The sequence below is a fragment of the Athene noctua genome, chromosome 23, assembly GCF_965140245.1.
Source record: "Athene noctua chromosome 23, bAthNoc1.hap1.1, whole genome shotgun sequence".
Classification (NCBI taxonomy): Eukaryota; Metazoa; Chordata; class Aves; order Strigiformes; family Strigidae; genus Athene; species Athene noctua.
In genome coordinates this window covers 5502366-5520650 of record NC_134059.1, presented here as the reverse complement: position 1 = coordinate 5520650, position 18285 = coordinate 5502366, and the positions used below count along the sequence as shown (strand labels likewise).

Genomic DNA, 18285 nt, shown 5'->3' with positions numbered 1-18285 from the left:
GTGTTACATTAATGGATTGAGCCAGTGTAATTGAAAACCACCCTAATTTTGCCTGTCAAGGCATGGTCTGGATGGTTGTTTTCCTGTTGCTCCCCAGTGTTTTCTCAGAGAATGCAAAGACTGAGAGGGAGAGGTGGCCAAGCTGTAGTCCTGGACCACTGTGGATCCTTTTTTCTGCTTCTGCACCTCTCAAAATGACTGGCAGTGTTGTTGCTTTCCGTGAGTTGAAGCCTGACCTAGAGGGGACTGTGGATCTTGGGGTCGTGGGTCTCACCCTGGCGTTGTTACAGCTTTCCCCCTCCTAGCAGTAAGTAGAGGCTGGGTGATGATACCAGGGTCACCAACGTTTCAGTGGCAGAGAGTCCAAGTCTCACTGCCACCCTGGGGATACTGTGGGCTTTTGCTCTGTTTTGCGCTGTGACATTTTTTTATGAGGAAGTACTTGCATAGCAGCTGCACCCTGCTAAGCTTTACAAAGAGAGTGAGGACGTGAGGGCCTCATTAATCTTCAGTTTCAATTCTTAGCAGACATTACAGACTCGTTACAGTGGGGAGCTGTTGAAGAGTTGAGAGGGGTGTGACTGGATTTCTGTGCAGGTGTGGGTTCAGAAGTGACCGGGCACTAGTCAGATAGGGAAGGTGTAGAGAAAGGATGACAAAAGCTCACATGAAGTGGAATTTGTGGGAAGACTGGCTGGTGAAGGAGCTTACAAGGAGACCTCAAGGCCGTGGAGTACCCTCGTGCCACGGTAGAAGAAAGCAGGCGCCCACCTGTCGCAGTAAATAGCAGCGCTTTGCCTCAAAACTTCCTGGGACAAGATGGGAGGGGGAACACTTTTTCCCTGTGCAGAGGAATCGCGTCTGCGACGCCGCTGACCTGTGCTTCGTGTCGTCGGTGCTGTGCAGTCCACGACTGCCTGCTGGCAGCTTTGCCCCGGCTCAGCGCTGCCCGGAGAGAGCAGGACTCGCCGCTCCCTGGCAGGTCCCTGACGGTACCTCCCGCTGGCTGCAAAAAAAGTGAGTTGTCCCCAGTGGGTGCAGGGGACTCCCAAGCGTGGCTGACCCTTGCTGGGGACAGGCTTCGCCCCCGGCCGCAGCGGTGGCATCCCTTTGTCTCTGACAAAACGCGTTTCTCTTCCCTCATGGCTCCTGTACCCTGGTGACGATCGGGTGACCCAGGGGCCTTCGAGTGACCTCTGGCAAAGGCCGGTAGGGCTCGGGGGGCCCTGCTCTGGGAGCCATCGTGCTGTCTGCGGCCCCGTGGGGTGCCCACCCCCGTCACCTCAGGGTCCCCGTCACCTCAGGGGCCCTGTGGGGGATCTCCCACCCCACATAGTGACCTCAGGGGCCCCCGCGGGAACGCGCCACCTCCCGCGCTGCCCCTTTAAGAGTCTCTTTGTCTCCGAAACATCCTTATTTACCCTCCTGTGACTCAACCAAACTTCAGCCTGGGATTCACAAAGCCCGGTACGTCACCGGCCGGGGCCGGGCCCGGGCAATCCCCGCCCCTCGGCGCTGCCCTCCCGCTAGTCCACCGTAAGCCATTGAAGAGCTCTCCCTAGCGGCTACGCAGAGCTCGTAAACTCCGCCGGACCTCTCTCTGCGGCGGCGTAAACCGCGCAAACCACGTCCGTCGTTGCGCCGGCCGCGCCGTTAGCTCCAGCTTCCGCTCTGCGGAATTAGCGTAAGCAGCGGCGCTGAATGCGGAGCGGGGCGAGGGGGAAGGCCGGCGCGCTGTGTGGCGTGCTCTCCAGCCAATGGCATGGCGAGGCGGGGCGCGGCGGGCGGCCAATGGGCGGGGAGAGGGCGTGGCTCGGCGGCCGTTGGGGTGTCTCGCGCTGGGTGACAGCTCGCGCGTGCTGATGATGGCGGTAAATAAAGGGGCCGGGGGGGGGGGGGTGTGTGTTCGCGGCCGCCCCCCCCTCACTGTGAGGGTGGAGGGGAATGGGGGGGGGCACCCCGCTGTGGGGAGGGTGCTGAGGGGTACTTGGTGCACCCACCCCCCCAAACGGCGCCCCCTCTCGGTGCGGTTGGGAGGCGCCGGGGGGGGGGGGGGGGGGTGAGGCGGACCCCGATTCCACCCCCCGCGAACCGGCGGCCGCCGCCGCCTTTGTCTGCGGGCGGGAGCCCCGCGCCGGGCTCGGTGGCTCCGCAACTTTCCCTTTGTTGAGGCGCCGGGGGCCGCGGGAGCGCACCCCCCTTTTACACCCCCTACACACCCCCCCAGGGACCGGCCTTTCCCGGCGGGGCCCTCCCATGGGGCTCCACCACCGCACCCCCCCCCCCGCCGCACTACCGGGGGTCGCGTCCCGCCGCGGGTGGGTGAGTGTGTTGGGGGGTGCCGCGGGTCGTGGCCTTGCTGCCGGCGGGGAGGGGGAGAGCGCCTTAAAAAAACTCCCCCTTAAACCCCCGTGCTGTGCTTGGGGAGGGGGGAGGCATGAAAATGGGGGAAATGGGTGCTGATTCCGGTTTATTAAGAAAAAAAAAAAAAAAAAAAAAGCTGTGGGTTTGTGTCTTCCCTGCAAAGGTAAACAGCAGAAGTTAATAAGGGGGGGGAGGCTGGGGGCATCTTGGGTTTAGGTCTCTTGGTAGCGAGCGGCCGCCTCGGGGAGCAAACCACGCTTTAAAATCCCCTTTTAAACATTATTGGAAGCAGAGGAGGTCACAGCAATTTATATCCCCTCCTGCGAATGCTCAGTCGCCAAAAAAAAAAATAAAATATAACTGCTTACGCATATGAACCCCTACAAACTGGAGTTGATTTTAGAAAAGCTGCTAATTTTAGGCAACGCGCCTGCTAATCGTGTTATGTGCAATTGTACGTTGGGAAAAGAAGCATGATCTGTGTGTCAAAACAGCTCCTGAGCTCCAGGTACAGTCAGAGGAAGAGTGTTGACAGACGTGATGAAAGCGCCCAGTTACGCTGAAATATATAACGGAGGGGGGGGGGGGGGGGAAAGTGTCTTTACTTTTCAGAGCTACGCTTGTACTTTTAGTTGGGGAAGGAGGCTGCGAGCTCTTGAAGTCGCTGAGCTCGTCTCGTGCGAGATGTTGCAAAATTTGGTCCTTTTCTGTGCTGCTGCTTCCGAGAAGATGCTCGCTGGAACCTGAGGAGCGCGCGCTGGAAGATGCGATAAGCGCGACTGATTCCTCAGCCCAGCAAAACTCTAATGGACTTCGGCGGGAGCTTCTCCTGAAGTGGTATTGGTTATTTTTGTGCGAAGGCAAGGCGAAAAGTAGGGATCCGGTTAAAAGGGATGACGGGGAGGTGGGACTGGACACAAAAATAAGGTGTTGGGGAGGGGGAGGAAGGGGTCTTGGGGGGAGATGAGGTCTGAGCTGCTGCTTGAGAAAAGGGAACGCGTGGTTGGGACATGAGAATGGGGACGGGAGAAAGAGCTGCGGGAGCGGGGAGGGTGAGTGTGGGTGAATCGGTGGAACTGTGGGTTAAAAACTGTGTGGGTGTGAACGCCGTGGATTAAACTTGCCCTTGGATTAAACGAGTGTCGCTCTGAGCAGAAGTGTCTGGAGTTGCACCCTGTCCACATCCGGCGGTAAACGCAGCGCTGGGGTTTGTGCCGAGTTTCTGCTGCTCTGCCTTTGGTAGCTACACCTGGGGGGTGGCCGTGGCTTAACAATTGTCAGATATGTTGGTATGGTGTTAAAAAAAAAAAAAAAAAAAAGGAGAGGGAAAAAAAAGCATTTTGTGGTGGTTTTAATTGCTTTGAAAATAGGCTAGGTGCAAATATTTGAAAATTATGTGCCATACGTGAGCAGCATTTGATGTTTCTGAGCTAGGCGTGCTTTCAAACACGAGGCTGAAAATGGTAAATGCCTGTTTATTTTTCCCCTAATCGTTCTTCCTATTAATATGAGCTGACTTCAAGTGAGAAGGGCGTTTTGAAGTTGGCAGCTTTTCAGGTCTGGAATAATTCTTGGTCTTGTGCAAGTTCTGTTTGCTGCAAAAGAATTTTGCTTATTCAGGAGCAGGGCTTAACAATAGTCACATATGCAACGGTTTATAGACTTAGAGCTAGTAAGTCAAAATCGGGGATTTATTTAGCTGTTGTGTGTCCAAAGATCGTTAGGAAAGAATCTGTCACGGCAGTTCCTGCGGAGATTCAGATTGCATGTGGTAGAAAGCCCTGTGGTTGACAAGACAGGCTGGAGGCCTGTAAGAATGGAGAAATTGTGAATAAACCTCATGTGCTGCAGTTTGCAAAATGAAGCAGTGCTTGGTCTGATTAGTAGCTGGATTGGTAAACTCGAAGGGAACAGCAAAGGACCTATCTTTCGTGTGTTGTACTGTTAATCGTGGGAATACTGCTGACGGGGGGAAGGAAAAAAAAAAAAAAGGCGTGTTTAGCGTTGGTGTATTGCCTCTCTGCTTCTGGTGTGAAAGCCTTGAGTGCAGTTTCTTGCTGCAGTGGATTTCTTGCAACTAATCGTAATCCTTCGCTTGGTGTTTGCTGGTTTGCAGCTCTCTGTTCACACCAGACGTTGCAGGTTGTTTTCTTCAGTGCTAAAACACACTTATTTGTTAATTGGGTTTTTCTGAAAGTAGTTACTGTTTTGTCTCAGCACCTAAGAACGAGTGACAAGAAGCGCTTTCTCTAGTGGCAAAAGTGATATAAATTACTGATTATGTCTTTTCAGATCCTATTTTATTGGTTGGTTTTTTTTTTTTTTCATTAGCTATTTCTATACTGAAATTTCTTACGACTTCCGCTGGGACTCATAAAGTGAAGTTTAGTGTTTCCTCAGCCCTTAGAAGATGTTAGTGGATAGATTTAAAATAGCTAACAAATGGAAATACTACGAAATTCAGCTTCTGTTTTATAATTCTTTATGAATTCTCTCACATGTGTTTTTTGCTTCGGGGAAGTGTGAAAGGGTTTTTGAAGAGTCCAAACAAACCTAAGGTTTTTGTTTTAAAATTGTTTGTTAGACATGAATAGAGAGATACTGGGATAGGTGGTCTGAAAACTTTGCCTGTAACTGGGCGCAGCAATTCAGATGGAATGGGGGGAAGAGGAAGTTGGGGTAGCTCTAGGACAGCTCGCTCTGAGCTGCGTGGTGGGATGTGCTCCGAAAGATCCCGCTGATCCTTTATTTTCTGCAGGAATCCTCTCCAGGGGATGAGACACACTGGAAATTTCTCACTTTTTTTAACAACCTTTGTGGTTTTCATCTTGAATATTTCATCAAGAGTTGGTTTTGTTGTTTGGTTGTTTGTTTTTTTTTTTCCTCTGGGGAAAGAAACCTTCAGAGATGTTCTTGTCTCAGCAGCCTATTGTTAATTGCTCAGTGTATAAACACTTCACCTTTCCTAAACACTTAACCACAATGAACAGGCTGTTGAGTTGATGCGGGTATGTTTTATAGACAAAAAAAAAAAAAAAAAAAAAAAAACAACAAAAAAAAAAAAACAACAAAAAAACCCAAAGCAAAAAACCCTTCAATGTCAGTGAATGGAAGACCATCCTCATTAGCCCGAAGCCCTAACGAATCATTGCTCTGGAGTGTACTAAGCAAATGCAACAAATTGTTTAACAGGAACCACTAGCATTTTAAAATCTGATTTATAGATCAGAACGTCTCGGTTGTTTGTTCATATCTCCGCGTATGCCGATGCTAACGCTCTTCACTTTTGTTTTTATTAGACTTTAGATCAAAGATGGCTCATGCGAGGCTATTAAGTCGTATGTGGCTTGCGAGCCATTGAATTACAGCCCCAGCATGCAGGCTTCATCACATCAGTGGCAGCAGAGCTACGGAGCAGCTATAACACCACTGAAACAAAAAAGATTAAAGTGGGAGTGAGGGGAGAGAAGGTAAAAATGGAGGTGGAGATTCTGTCCTTTGCCAGTGTCATAGCAAAATAATTTCTAAGAGGTCTAGAGCTAATTATTTATATATTCGCAGTAATTCATATCATGGCGTACTGAGGAAAATACAAATTAAAATGCACCCTCTGTTGCACTGCATTCTGCTGGTTTTCAGTGGGGAAAAAAAAAAAAAAATTTACGTTTTGCCACAGTGTAAGGAAGCGTGAGTATCTTTACTAGGAAAGATAGGTAGGAAGAAAATAAACTTGACTGCTCTTAATTACCTTTTTGCTTACAAGACGGTAAGGAGCACACGTTAACTGTTACACCTCCAATACATTACAAAGATCTGAGAGATTTTCTCAGAAAATGGCAAACTTGTTGGGGCTTAACTTGAGGTTTTTTAAAGAAGGCTCACTAGGTAAGTCCCTTTAATTAGGTACTTATAATGTAATTCACTGACAAGTCTGTCCTTTTAAGAACTTTACTGAGAAAGCAGAAGAAAAGTACAGGCAACTATCTGAAAACCAGAAGCTTTTCCCCTTGTTCCCCCCACGATGCACACACTTGCTTTCTTGTCTCTCTGCCTTGGCTGTGTAATCCAGCCACGCTTTCAAATGAGACAGAAAATTGGAATATGTGGATGTGACAGCTCAAAGTTAGTATGACTGTGTTTGAAATGTATCTTGTGTAACATGTCAGTCATGACAAATGTACTCGTTTAAAAAAAGCTTCTAAGGAGATGCTTTTTCAATGTTTTGTAACTTTGCTGACTGAAATGCAGAAGGGGGCTTTAGCCAAAGCAAACCCCATATACTCAGACACAGGAATCCCTACAGAACGTTGGAATTAATAACTAAATACGAACTAAATAACTTCATCGTGATCTCCTAAAAGGAAATAATAGTTTGGTCTATTATTGTATACTTTGGTGTGTAGTATATATCATGAAAACTTTTACACTCAACCTCTAACCAAGCGTACTGAAACAGAAACTTTTTTTTTTTTTTTTTTCCCCCCTCTGGGTGAAGCCAGTGGCGGTTTTGAAAGAGCCAATTTAATGGAGAAAAGCTTTAGTGCATTTATGTTCTTTTCAGGCTTTTCAGTCAAACCATGGAAGATCAAGTCAAGAGTTATGGGCCACAGCTGTGTTCCTCCATTGAGATCTTCTATAGGACATCAGCTGAGCTGATTAAGAAATGGTGACCACAGCTCCATTCCCTTATTCACTCTGAAAGGCAAATCCGTCCACTTGATTGAGAAGCATTGCCTTGCAACCATATTTTCCCATTCACTTTCAGTGGGCGGCTTAGATTTGATTAAGAAATACTGTCCTATAATTGCATTCTGTCCCTCTCTCTCATGCTATGAAAAGCCTCTGAAGACAATTCAAGGTTTTGAACTTTAAATAAAAACGGTACGGAAGGAGGGTCTTTGCAGCCTGGCTAGGTGGGTATGCAGATGAAGTGGTAAGTAGCTTTTAGCTAGAAATACTAAATATCCTAAGAAAGGCAGTCAGTGCTGGCTTGTGTTTCTGTACGGCTACAGCTTTGTTCCCCACTTTTCCTGGAAGGGATCTGCGTCTCTAAGCCTGACTCCATTCCAATCAGTTTTGTGACAAACGTGCTTTCCTTTTCTTCAAACAGCACAACTGCATTTTATGTAAAATCCTTTCTTCTGGTGTGATGGGACCCGGTTTGCCTCTTGCCTGGCGCCGAAGCTAACTTTACCCACTAATTTTAGATAGTTTAGAATTTCACATTATGTCGTATATTAAATGTGTTCCAGCTGAATAACAAGTGCCTTGTGTATTAAGAAAATGATAGAGATTTGTGGCTGACTTCTAGCCTGAACATTATCTGCATAAATATTGAACTGTAGTCTATCAGAACAAATAACTATTTCATACACTAAACTTGAGAAAATACAGTTCAGCATGAATGCCTTCCCCCCACCCCTGCAGGTTTGTGTCACTCAGTGAAATGAGGAGCTAATGTCTTTTTCTGACTAATTGGCGTTTGTATTTATGTTCACTGTGTGGTTTTAATACTTGACAAGAGTTGGTGGGTTTTCTGGGTAGAGGTGGAAGGATTTAAACCGACTGTGTGTGTGCATGTATCTATAGACGTGTTGCTAGAACTGGACAACACGATCTGCTTTTGGATGCTTAGAGGTTTTCCAATCATTAACAACCAGTGAGAAGTGATACGTTCTAATTCAGAGATTGTGGTTGGTTTAACGTGAGCCAGAGGGCTACTTAGGCATGAATTAACTGAAACTTGGATTGTGTGCTGCTTAAAAAGAAAACCCTATGGTCTGATGGGGATGTAGATCAGCGGTTGCCTGCTTGGGCTGGGAACTCAAGGAGATCTGCTGCCTGTAACTCTCAGGGTGCGACTAAACCATATAATTTCAGCACTGCACTCTTGGAGGAGTGATGCCTCCAGCTCTTCCATCCAGTTACCTTCTTTAGTAGTTTTATTTTTCCTTCTTAGGGGAAACTTTTTCTCTCCTCACTGTCCCATCCATGGCTCCTGTCATGGAAACGTCGAAGGCAAAAGCCGTGAATTAAGGCAGTTTGTTGAACCAAGCTGGCTCCCTTCTAATTAAATGGAGAGAGTGATGGCTAAATATCTTCACCCTCTGCCAGGAAACAGAAATATGGGGAAAGACAGCTCCTCGCTTCCCTTACTAAAGCTGCTGAAGGGAATGTCAGGACGAGGAGGCCGTTGAAAAGGCAACTCTTTTAGATACCTGCCTAGTCCCTGCTTCTACGTTACTTTGTTGGCGTGTAGTGAAATCGTTTGCTGGTGGCATGGAAATTTTTGTTGTTGCGTTTGGAAGATTTTATGTAAAAACAAGCCACGCTTAAATGTGTGCTGTTTGCTGTACGGGAGGGATTCGCTGCCCGGCTCTGTAGAATTGGTCGTGTCTTCTGCAGCTGGAGAAACGTAACGGGAACAGAAGCGCCATGCTGGGTACAAAGGAGCAGGTTGATCTGGGTAGCTGTTTCTCTCTGAGGAGAACAAAAGGGTTTTTTACATGCTTAAAACCCACACAAACGTGAAAAACATGCTTTAATTTTAAGGACAAGTATTCTAGACTTAGAATAGTAGTAATTATTCTGAAAAAAATCCATGTAAAACTCTGCTGTTCTGTTTTTTGGTCTTTTTTAACTTAAGCCAGATAACTGTTTATTCACTGGAGTTGTGAGAAAGAGCCTTTAGCTTGGATTTAATGATGTTTAATCATTCTTTCAAAAATACAAAGGAGGTACTAAAAGCTGTTCAGCTAAGCTTTAAAGAACTAATAGCTATAACTCAGATTGAAAAGTGATTTAGTTCCAGAGGTAAATCTATAATCCTACCAGTCATGAGTTAATCTGTCATCAGACTAAGACTAGAAGCAAATCTATTTAACTAAGAATAGTTAATTCACCTGAATGAGAGCAAGGATGAAGATCCTTCTCACAAGAGTTAGTTTATTTTGAGAAAATGTAATATTCATGATAGAGAGCGAAAATAGTGTTTTTCGACGGTAGGTTGAAAAATTCTGATTTGAAATTTGCACCGCTCTTTTTCTGAACTTTTCAGGATGCTTTGGTAGCATGTCTGCCTGACCTGCTGTTTTGGACACTGTGGAAGTGAGTGAGTCAGTGAATAAGGAAGATAATATCCTGTTTATTATAAAATTGGAAGATTTTAGGAGCAGCTTTTTGAGGCAGTGGATCGTGGCATCAAAATTTAGTTCACCTCTCCCTCTTTCCTTTACTTGTGCTGTTGTCATTTCATCTCAAGACAAATGGGTTGATGAACTCTAACCTCTTAGTAGTAGAATTTATTAAAATAACAGATAACTGTAGAATTTGGCCTGAGTTGATCTTCGGTTCTTAAAGAAGATTAAAAACCTGATATTTTGCAAATCAAGTTCCTGTTTCCTACCTTATTCTGTTACATCGACATGTAGTGAGGACAAAGGCACTACTCAGATATTGCCTATAATTTACAGAAAAAGATTTCAACCACAACAGGATCCATAATATGCAAATTAGGAATAATTCTATCAGGAAGAGGGAGGGAAAAAAAGGTGCATTTGAGCAATTGAATTTGTTCCTTATGTACTGGAAAACAGAGGTTCAAACCTTGTGTGTCAGCTGGCAGGCTGGACATAGGGAAGGTTGAGACTGAAAATACACTTCTTAGTTTTATTAATGCCACTTTAGGTCTCCTTTTTCCACACGTAGGAAGAGGAGAGTTAGCTGTGTAGATTTTTTTTTTTTTTTTTTTTTTTTTTTTTTTTTGCCAAGCACGAAACAGGCACATCAGCTGTGCAGGGGAAGAGGACACGTAAATCTCTCTAAATCTTTGTTGACAAGAAAACAGAGGAGACCTTGGTCGAGCCCAGCAGTCCAAGTGAAGGCTGGGTCAGATCGTTTGCTGCTCCTAGAGCTGAGGATGCAGCAGCACCCTCCATACAGGGATGTGGCCACGCTTATGGATGCTATGCACATAAATACTGTTGAGTATCTTGGGCTGATGTCTGGGTTTTGTTGGTTAGACAAATAAAAATACAGAAGTCCGTGCTGCATTTGGATAAATTGATCACTATGATTTACTCCATTTACCATAACGGCATTTATTAAAGTCCACAGACAATTTTCTAGCTGCTGTTCTGTTTCAATCGCTTGGGGTTTTAAAAGAACTGGTAGTAGTTGATTGGCAAGGGAAGGAAAAGAATATGATGGAGAGGTATGTCGAAACCCTTCTTTATTTTCATCTTGTAATCTCTGCTCCTCAAACATATCGAAGGCGCCTTTCCTGCTTAAAACCTAGCAAAATGGGACTGTGGAATACTGCACTTATATTTAATACTATTTGCCTATTCATTATGGCTGTGAAGATAATAAGCCACAGCCTGCTGGGGTTGTCTTGTTCTTTATTGCTTCAGTAGATGGCACTGACATGTTCGTTTGACTGATTGCTTTATGTGTTGTATCAGCTGTGATGTTGTTTTAGATTAGTTAATAGTCTGTCTAAGATTTTGCCAAGATGAATATGAATTAAAATGGGGGAGGCAGAACAGCAGAGGACTACCCATAACTTACCAAGTATTCACTCTCTGGTATAATCCGTCTTTGTGTCTATCACAAAGAGATTCTCGAAGAGGCTGTTAGTCTGCTGCTGAATACCAGGGCTGTTAAATTGATCTCTGCTGCAGCCGTCGGTTTTGTGTGCGTGAGCAGCAGCGAGAGGATTCTCTGATGAGCTGGAGCTAGAAAACTTCGCCTCGTACCTGTGCGACGAAGGGTTTTGGGTTTGGTTTATTTTATTACAATTGTCCGGGCTTTGATAGAAAAGTAATCCATTTTTGCAAAACGATGGGGGAATGGAACAAGGTACTATAGGTCAAAATGGAACCGGTTCTGACCATGCTAATGAAGCTCTTTGCCAGGAGCGGAAAGTTACGTTTAATTTCGTCGATGTTCTTGTGAAGGTGGGTGGAAATTGAGTATAATTTTTCCCCATCAAATGTTGAATGTGTGGTTTTCAATATTTTTAATATATGATGTCTGAACTATTGCTGTGAACCTCAACTCTGGATGTATTTATTGTTTATGTGACAATTGGTGATAAAAGTGATAAGCGCTGAATGCGAAAAATAATATTTAAGGAGCGTGGTCGAAAGAAGTAATGTGTTCTGTGTCCTGAAAAAAAATGTTGCTTTTTGGCTGCATTGTAGTAGGCCATGATTAAAAGGATTAATAAGGTAGAGAAAGTGGGCACACAAGAGAATGGCTGTTTATCTCCTGTATTTTTGTTTTCTTAAGCCACATTGAAATATAACATGGCTTGTTTTGTTTAACTTGTACCTTGTTAATTATTCTTAAACTGCCTTGTTCACTTGTGCACAGGTCCTGACCCGTGAATACGTAAGCACGTACTCTATCCATTTGAGCAGTCTCACTAAACTTGAATACATTGGGCAGTGGTAAGTGTGAAAGAAAGCAAAACCACATCAGTTTTGGTATGAATCCCGACACTTTGGGGATCGTGGGGTGTAAAAAAAAAAAAAACCAAACTGCATTCCCAAATAGTGAAAGTTGATGTAGCTCTATTGATTTGGAGTCAGTGCAACTAATTTTGCATCTGTTAAAGCTCTCTTACTGTCTGCTCTGGCAGAGAGGATTTCAGGAGCAATGTTTGGGGCAAACATGTAGAAAACTTTAAAATGCTGTGACATGTCACACTCTGATGTTGTCACAATTATGGAAATAGAATGAGTTGGGAATTCATGGATTCTATAAAGCTGGTTGCTTGACTCATAAATTGAAATTATTACATTATATTGGGCAGTTACCATCTACTTTCTGACTTCTAATGCAAAACATTTTTTTTTATGTTTGGTTCTGATAATTCAAATTGTATGTATTTACTGTAATTGCTTCAGGCTTCTACAGATGTAAATACCAGAGGAATTACTGAGTTGACTTTTTTGGGCTGGTTCGCTAAGACTAGAGGAAATACTGTGAATTGTTTTAATGCACAGTGTGTGCCTCTTTTACACAGTGTATCCAGATCGTGTTTCCCAGCTTATTATTAACACTTCAAAAAGCCAAACCAAAAATAAAACCTCAGAAGCCTATGAAAAGAAAAGGGAGGGGGGACTTTATGTGTTGCAATAAACGAAGAAATATTAACTTCTAGAAAGCCATGAACTAAGAAGCATATAGCATTTTAATAATGCTTTTTAACATCCAGGGCTGGTATATAGTAACTTCCCATGTTTTCAGGGAACTGCAGGACGTGTATTTTTTCTGTTTGGTTGTTTTGCCGTAACCCTACAGAATAAATAGTATCAGTCGTATTGCACACTGAAAAGCTATTCTTAAAGCTAAGGTGAAAATTGAAAATACAGGTAGCTGGGGGGGCTTTACCTGAGGTTTTAGTCATTTATTTTTATTCATCTCTTGCACTTAGATGCGAAACAGTGTGAGTTTGCCGTAATAAGAATATTCATATTTCGCCTTTAAAATACTTTAAATTTTAAAAACCTCCAAGTTTAAACTTGTATGGCTGGAGAATTTGAAGGGCAGTGTAAATAATAGAAGAGCTAGTTTCTAAGGAAGTCTGTATTAAAATGCTTTGTGAACTGAAGAATTTCACCTTCCCTTTGCCTTTCTGTGATTACTTTCAAACCATAAACGGCTGGATCCATTCCTAGTGAATGCTGAACTGTCTCTTGTTTAAGAGGATCTTCATCGGGAAGGAATGTGGATAGAAGACACATGCACATTTGCAGCTATTTGTTGGCCTGTACAAAGCATGAATTACTGCTCTTTGAGGATGCAAGCAGTGCAAAAAGTCTTTTGTTTTAGTCATAAATTTATTCTAACCAAACAAAAGGAGTTTGGTGGGTTTTCTGACTTCTTAAGAGTTTGCCAGCAAGCCTCTTTGGTAAAGAGAGTGTATCTCTGCAGAAAGGTTGTTCTGGGTAGTATAGCTAGCCCAGTTCACCCAAGTGCAACAAGCTGCAACAGCAAAAAAGGCAGGAAGAAGTTATTTTATCTGTTCCAGACATTGACTAACTTTAGGAATAGGGACTGGAGAACACTTCACATCCTTTTCAATCTTGATTAGTACAGCCGGATTAACAGCACATTTCAGTTTACGTGAGGCCTTAGATTTAAGTACACCAGTCATATTTAAAACAGTCTCAGAGATATTAAAACTTTTTTCTGAAGTACGTAAAATTCCAGAGTTTTAGGAAGAAAAGTTTGGGGGTTTTTTTTAATCCTTGCTCCTTCCCTGGGGCTCCATTCATTAAGCACTGAATTCAGCTTTAGCAATTTGTCTGATAGATTTGGTGGTTGAATTGTTAGCAGATAGTACCTGTAATTTTTTTTTTGTGTGTGTGTGTATATATATGTACATATATCTGCTACTTGTAGCTGCCTGGTGTTTGACATGTTTTATGTCCGGTGCATTGTGGTAATAAGATCCTAACATCTCTAATTTGGTAGATTTAGGTCATTTACATCTGTCACCTGATGCAAAACGTGAAGCAAATGCTTATCTTCTCTCAGTTATCCCCCTAAATCTGTGTGCACTGAACTTTATGAGGAGGATAACCAATTTTTGTGGGTGGGTGGGTGAGTGTTAGGGGTAAATTGGTGCCCCCTGGAGCCTTGTACTTTTTGCTGTGGAGTAAGAAATGTTTGGACTTAATTGTATTTAATATATCGTAGTGTCTGTGCTCTTTGTTGTATGCTAAAATTAGTTATGGACCAATATTTGACCATTTTAGCTTCCTGAGATGATTCAGAGAACAAAGTCCTGCAGAAGTCATATTTACTCCCACCAAGGATGCCAGTGCAGGAAATAGGATTTTCTTAATCCTTGTGCTTTTGAATGCTTTGGGTTTTTTGAGGTTTTTGGCTGTGGGTTTTTTAATTTTTTTTTCAATGACTGAATATTTCTTTGAAAACTGGTTCCCAAGATCCTGGGTTTGAGCCTAGAGCAAATTTTTACGGCACAGTGTGAGCTCCCAGAAACGGTTTAACATTGACATAGTTATAATTAACTTGAAGGAGTTAATAAAATAGAACTCGCTGTGGAAGTTGGCAGGAAAGTCACATTTTCGTCAAGCTCCCTTGTGATTACAGCTTCAGAGTTGGAACAGCGTGGTGGGGTGCGGGGGGTCCTCCTGTACTGAGCGACTGAAACCAGCTGAAGTCCTTTGAGCTTGTCATGACTCCTGTAGGACACCGGGCACCTTCCAGGTGTGCGCGGGTGGGATGTTTCAGAATTTGGTAAGATTTGGGTTCAGGTGGAGGATTTCTGTGTTTCAGGGCTCTGGCAAGGTGAGGAGGTTGATGCTCGAGAAGTGGGCTGGCCAGGAGGGTGATGGGATCAGTGACCACTTTTGCTGTCACAGCTCAAGTCTCCTGTCTATTTGTCTTTTAAATTGTGGTTTATTCATGTATTTGCACTAGATATATAATTCATTGCTCTGCTTGTCTTTTCAAAGAAATGCTGAATCCTGAATCATCTGTAACTCGTCCTTGTGTATTTTCCTTCTTTTTTTTTTTGTCAGCTGTGTTAATTTGCCTGTAACTAACTTGATAGTATGTCATCCTGGGTAGAGAGAATCCAGCAATTGTAGGATATAAAGCTGACAGTTTTCAAGAAAATATGCTTTCAGAATAATTGAAAAAATCTCTAGGGCTATTGTTACTCTTTAGAGATGCAATTTGAAAGTCTAAAACCAGCAGGGTTTGAACTAGAGGAATCAAGGGAGAAACCCATTCCTGCCCAGGCAAGCCTATGACTCTTTGGAGAAAGAGAAGCAAAAAGAGCTCCTTGCATGTTTTCCTGGGTGTTTTCCTTGCTCTGGTTACTGAGTGAGTAGTTCTGGACCGGGCAGTGACTTTGCAAGGACAGAGGATACCTGCTCAGGTGATGTGGTGGTGTCACTCGCTCATTTGTGCAGCAATTCCTCATCTCTAATGGAGTATCAGTTACGCGAGGTTTTCTGTTTGAAAAGGTGTCGTTGCTAGTGGCTTTGAGAAGCAAAGACAGGATTTTGTTGTGAGTGCGTACACGGAGGGCTCTTGCTAGCAGAAGAACATGAATTTCTTGAGCAGGAAATTTTTTTCACCATCTTCCACGCAGCTCAGATTACGTTTTCATTAGACATCTGGTTGAATAATTGGTTCCTCACAAATGGGTAGGTTAAAATGATCGGAGGAATAAAGTTTTTGAGTAGTTGTATGCAATTTTTGGTTATATATTCTCTCAGATATCTCCTTATTTGCATTTTTGAGTATGCGCAGCAGGCTAGAAATTCTCCTCTAGAGTTGTGTGTGAAATTTGGGGTGGGAGGGGAGAGTGGAAGGTGCTTGTTTCTTTGTATCCAAGATTTTGAAAGCTATTTGATTAAATGCAGTATATTTGTGTAGGATATGTGGTTTTGATGGAAACCAAGAATACCTAAGGATGTTTTTTTCCTGCAGTATTATAAAACTAAACCAAAAAAAAAAAAAAAAAAAAAAAAAGGCAAACGTGCTTTACTTAACGCAATACCAGTTCCCGATGGACTGGTGAAATGCTGCTGTGTTTCACTTTTGCCACTCCCTGGAGAGAGATGAATGAATGAAAGAATCGTTCAGTCTCAGCTTCCCACCTGTCCTTAAAGATGATTTCCAGACTGCAGCTAAAGGAGTTTGTGTCAGTACTGAAAACTCTTATTTGTTCTGGAATCAACTCTTGGACAAATGAAAGATGCATCTACTTTCCAAGGCTGAACATCTAGCACCTTTCCTGATCCCAAAACTTTTCTTCTTGCTTGGTGCACATTTATTTAGAAAAAGAAAGTAGTTAGTGTCAACAGATCTGTACAGATGTCTTTAATCAGTTTCCAAATGTGTAACAATGGTACAAAGAAACATAATAAAGTCATGTGTTTCATTTTAACACCCTTTTAGGGTCAAGAGCCAAATTGTTTCTTCTGCGTTTTGTTCTTGAAACTGTTATAGGATCTTACCATAAGTTTTTCCAGGATTTTGAGCCATGCAAAAAAAAAAAAAAAAAAAAGTAGTGTTTGACCCGGTATTTAAATATTATAAGTGATTTATAAGGTGAGAAATTTTCAAATTGTCTATGGAACATTACTGGCTAAACTAGTGTTCTTATTTTCCTTTTATTTCCTATTATTTTATTTCAGTTTTAACTCATCTTTAGTTGTATTGCAGTGCAGCTCCATGCTTCCTCTGGTACCTCTTCTCCATATGGAGCAACTAAGTTGTTTCTCCTCCCTTCTTTTCCTTCCCCCACCCATTATCTGGAGGAAAAAAAAAAAGATGTAAGTAGGTGAGAAAGGACAAGTTTATAGATATTTCTTAAAATGAGATCTACCTTGATGGAAAAAAAAAGTAAAACCAAGAAATAAACCTGATATACTGTAATTGCAGAGTGAAGAGTTCGGTTTGTTTCCAAGACCTTAAAATGTAAGGTGTTAATTCTCCATCATTAAACCCTCTTGTTGCTCATGGCTTGTCACATCAACCACATAAACGTGTGTTCAGTTGTTGCAATATCTTAAATAGCTCCCGCCCTGTAATCTTTGCAAGGTTTGTTTTCCCCTTGTGCAACTGTTTACAGGTTCTGACTCATCTTTGTGTTTGCCTTTAATCAGGGCTTCGTAATTTCTCCTGTTAGCGCGTTCTTTTTATTCTTGCTGGTAGGTTGTGGCAAGCTATTTGTTTACCTATGTAAAAGAGAGGAAGAAATTTTGTTCGTAGTCACGTGCATGTCTTTCAGTGCCTGACTTAGTCTGTTTGCCTGTGGGGTGGCAGGGCTGAACCTGCAGACACCCCATCTGTACACGTGTTGCACAATGCGAGAGAGCCAATTTTAATTATTTTTTTCACGGAAAGGGTCAAAAATGTGAGTCGGTAAGTGGCTTCTTTAACGTGAAGAAGAAATCCTCAAGCGTGGCGCGTGGAGGAGCTCGGCTCGGGACGGGCAGGTGTGTGGAAAGCGAGCCTGCTGCGTGCTGTCGTGAGCAATGCAGATGCTCCAGCAGCCTGCTCTGCCTTCTCAGCTTTGACACGAAAACCACACCGATGACAAGCGGGAGATCTTACGTGAGGAAGTTAAAAAGTCGTATCGTTTAAGTGGTTTGGGTTAAATAAACACCGTTTCGTTCGAACTTGCAGAGCAGCCGAACGTGTATGGTATTGGGGCTTAGATTTGTGAGGGGAAGTATCCATAGATACCTAAAGAGAAACAGGTGGGGAATATCACATGCGCTATCAACGATGCTTTTGTGCTGAGAATTACTGAATTAAGGTGTAACAGAGCTGCTTTGTTAGCTGACCAACGTTGTTAAAATCTCTTTTTCAAACAGGAAATCTTGCTGGCCCACACAGGAAAAGCAAAAGCAGTTGACAAAAGGCTTGTAATTTATATACTGACAGCCTACTTCATTGTTAAACATGATTCTTTAATGCACTGTATCTGGTGTGTGATTGATTTCCTTGTAGGCTGTTACCCAGCTGAAACTAGCAACATATCAGCATTGTTTCTTTTTCCTGGGAAATTGAGGATAAATTCAGTGCTCTTTGAAAATACTGGGTCCTGAGACCTTGCAGAGCTGGTGAGCGACTGCGCTTGGCAGCTGTTTAATCGCTCTCTAGAAAATTGTATTTATCAGGCATTTTTTTTGTTACACGGTACAAATCTGGGCTGTGCTGGTGAGACTCAAGGGTTAAATTCCCAACACTGTCGCATATGGCAGTGAGCAGAATCACAGATGTTGATGATACAACATAATTAGTATTCTTTTATGTAAATGAAGGCTGTCAATGTTACCATAGTGTCTATACTCTTTCAAGCTGGAATCTATGCCACTTGGTCAAACCAAGGCTAGACGGGATTATTCCACAATTTTCCATCAA

General features: G+C 43.2%; 1 protein-coding gene across 14 annotated transcripts in view; it reads left to right on the top strand.

The window, feature by feature from the left end:
* The first annotated feature begins 1798 nt into the window (after positions 1-1798).
* The window catches only part of USP49 (ubiquitin specific peptidase 49), a 35273-nt gene continuing 18786 nt past the window's right edge, over positions 1799-18285 (top strand). For 11 of the 14 annotated variants that reach the window (XR_012635059.1, XR_012635054.1, XR_012635050.1 and 8 more), the window contains exon 1: positions 1799-1871. The gene's annotated coding sequence lies outside the window, so the exon portion shown is untranslated. Of the gene's footprint in view, positions 1872-3508; positions 3604-11739; positions 11817-18285 lie in introns of those variants that run through there. The other 3 variants (XM_074925193.1, XM_074925196.1, XM_074925195.1) reach the window with 3 other exon arrangements.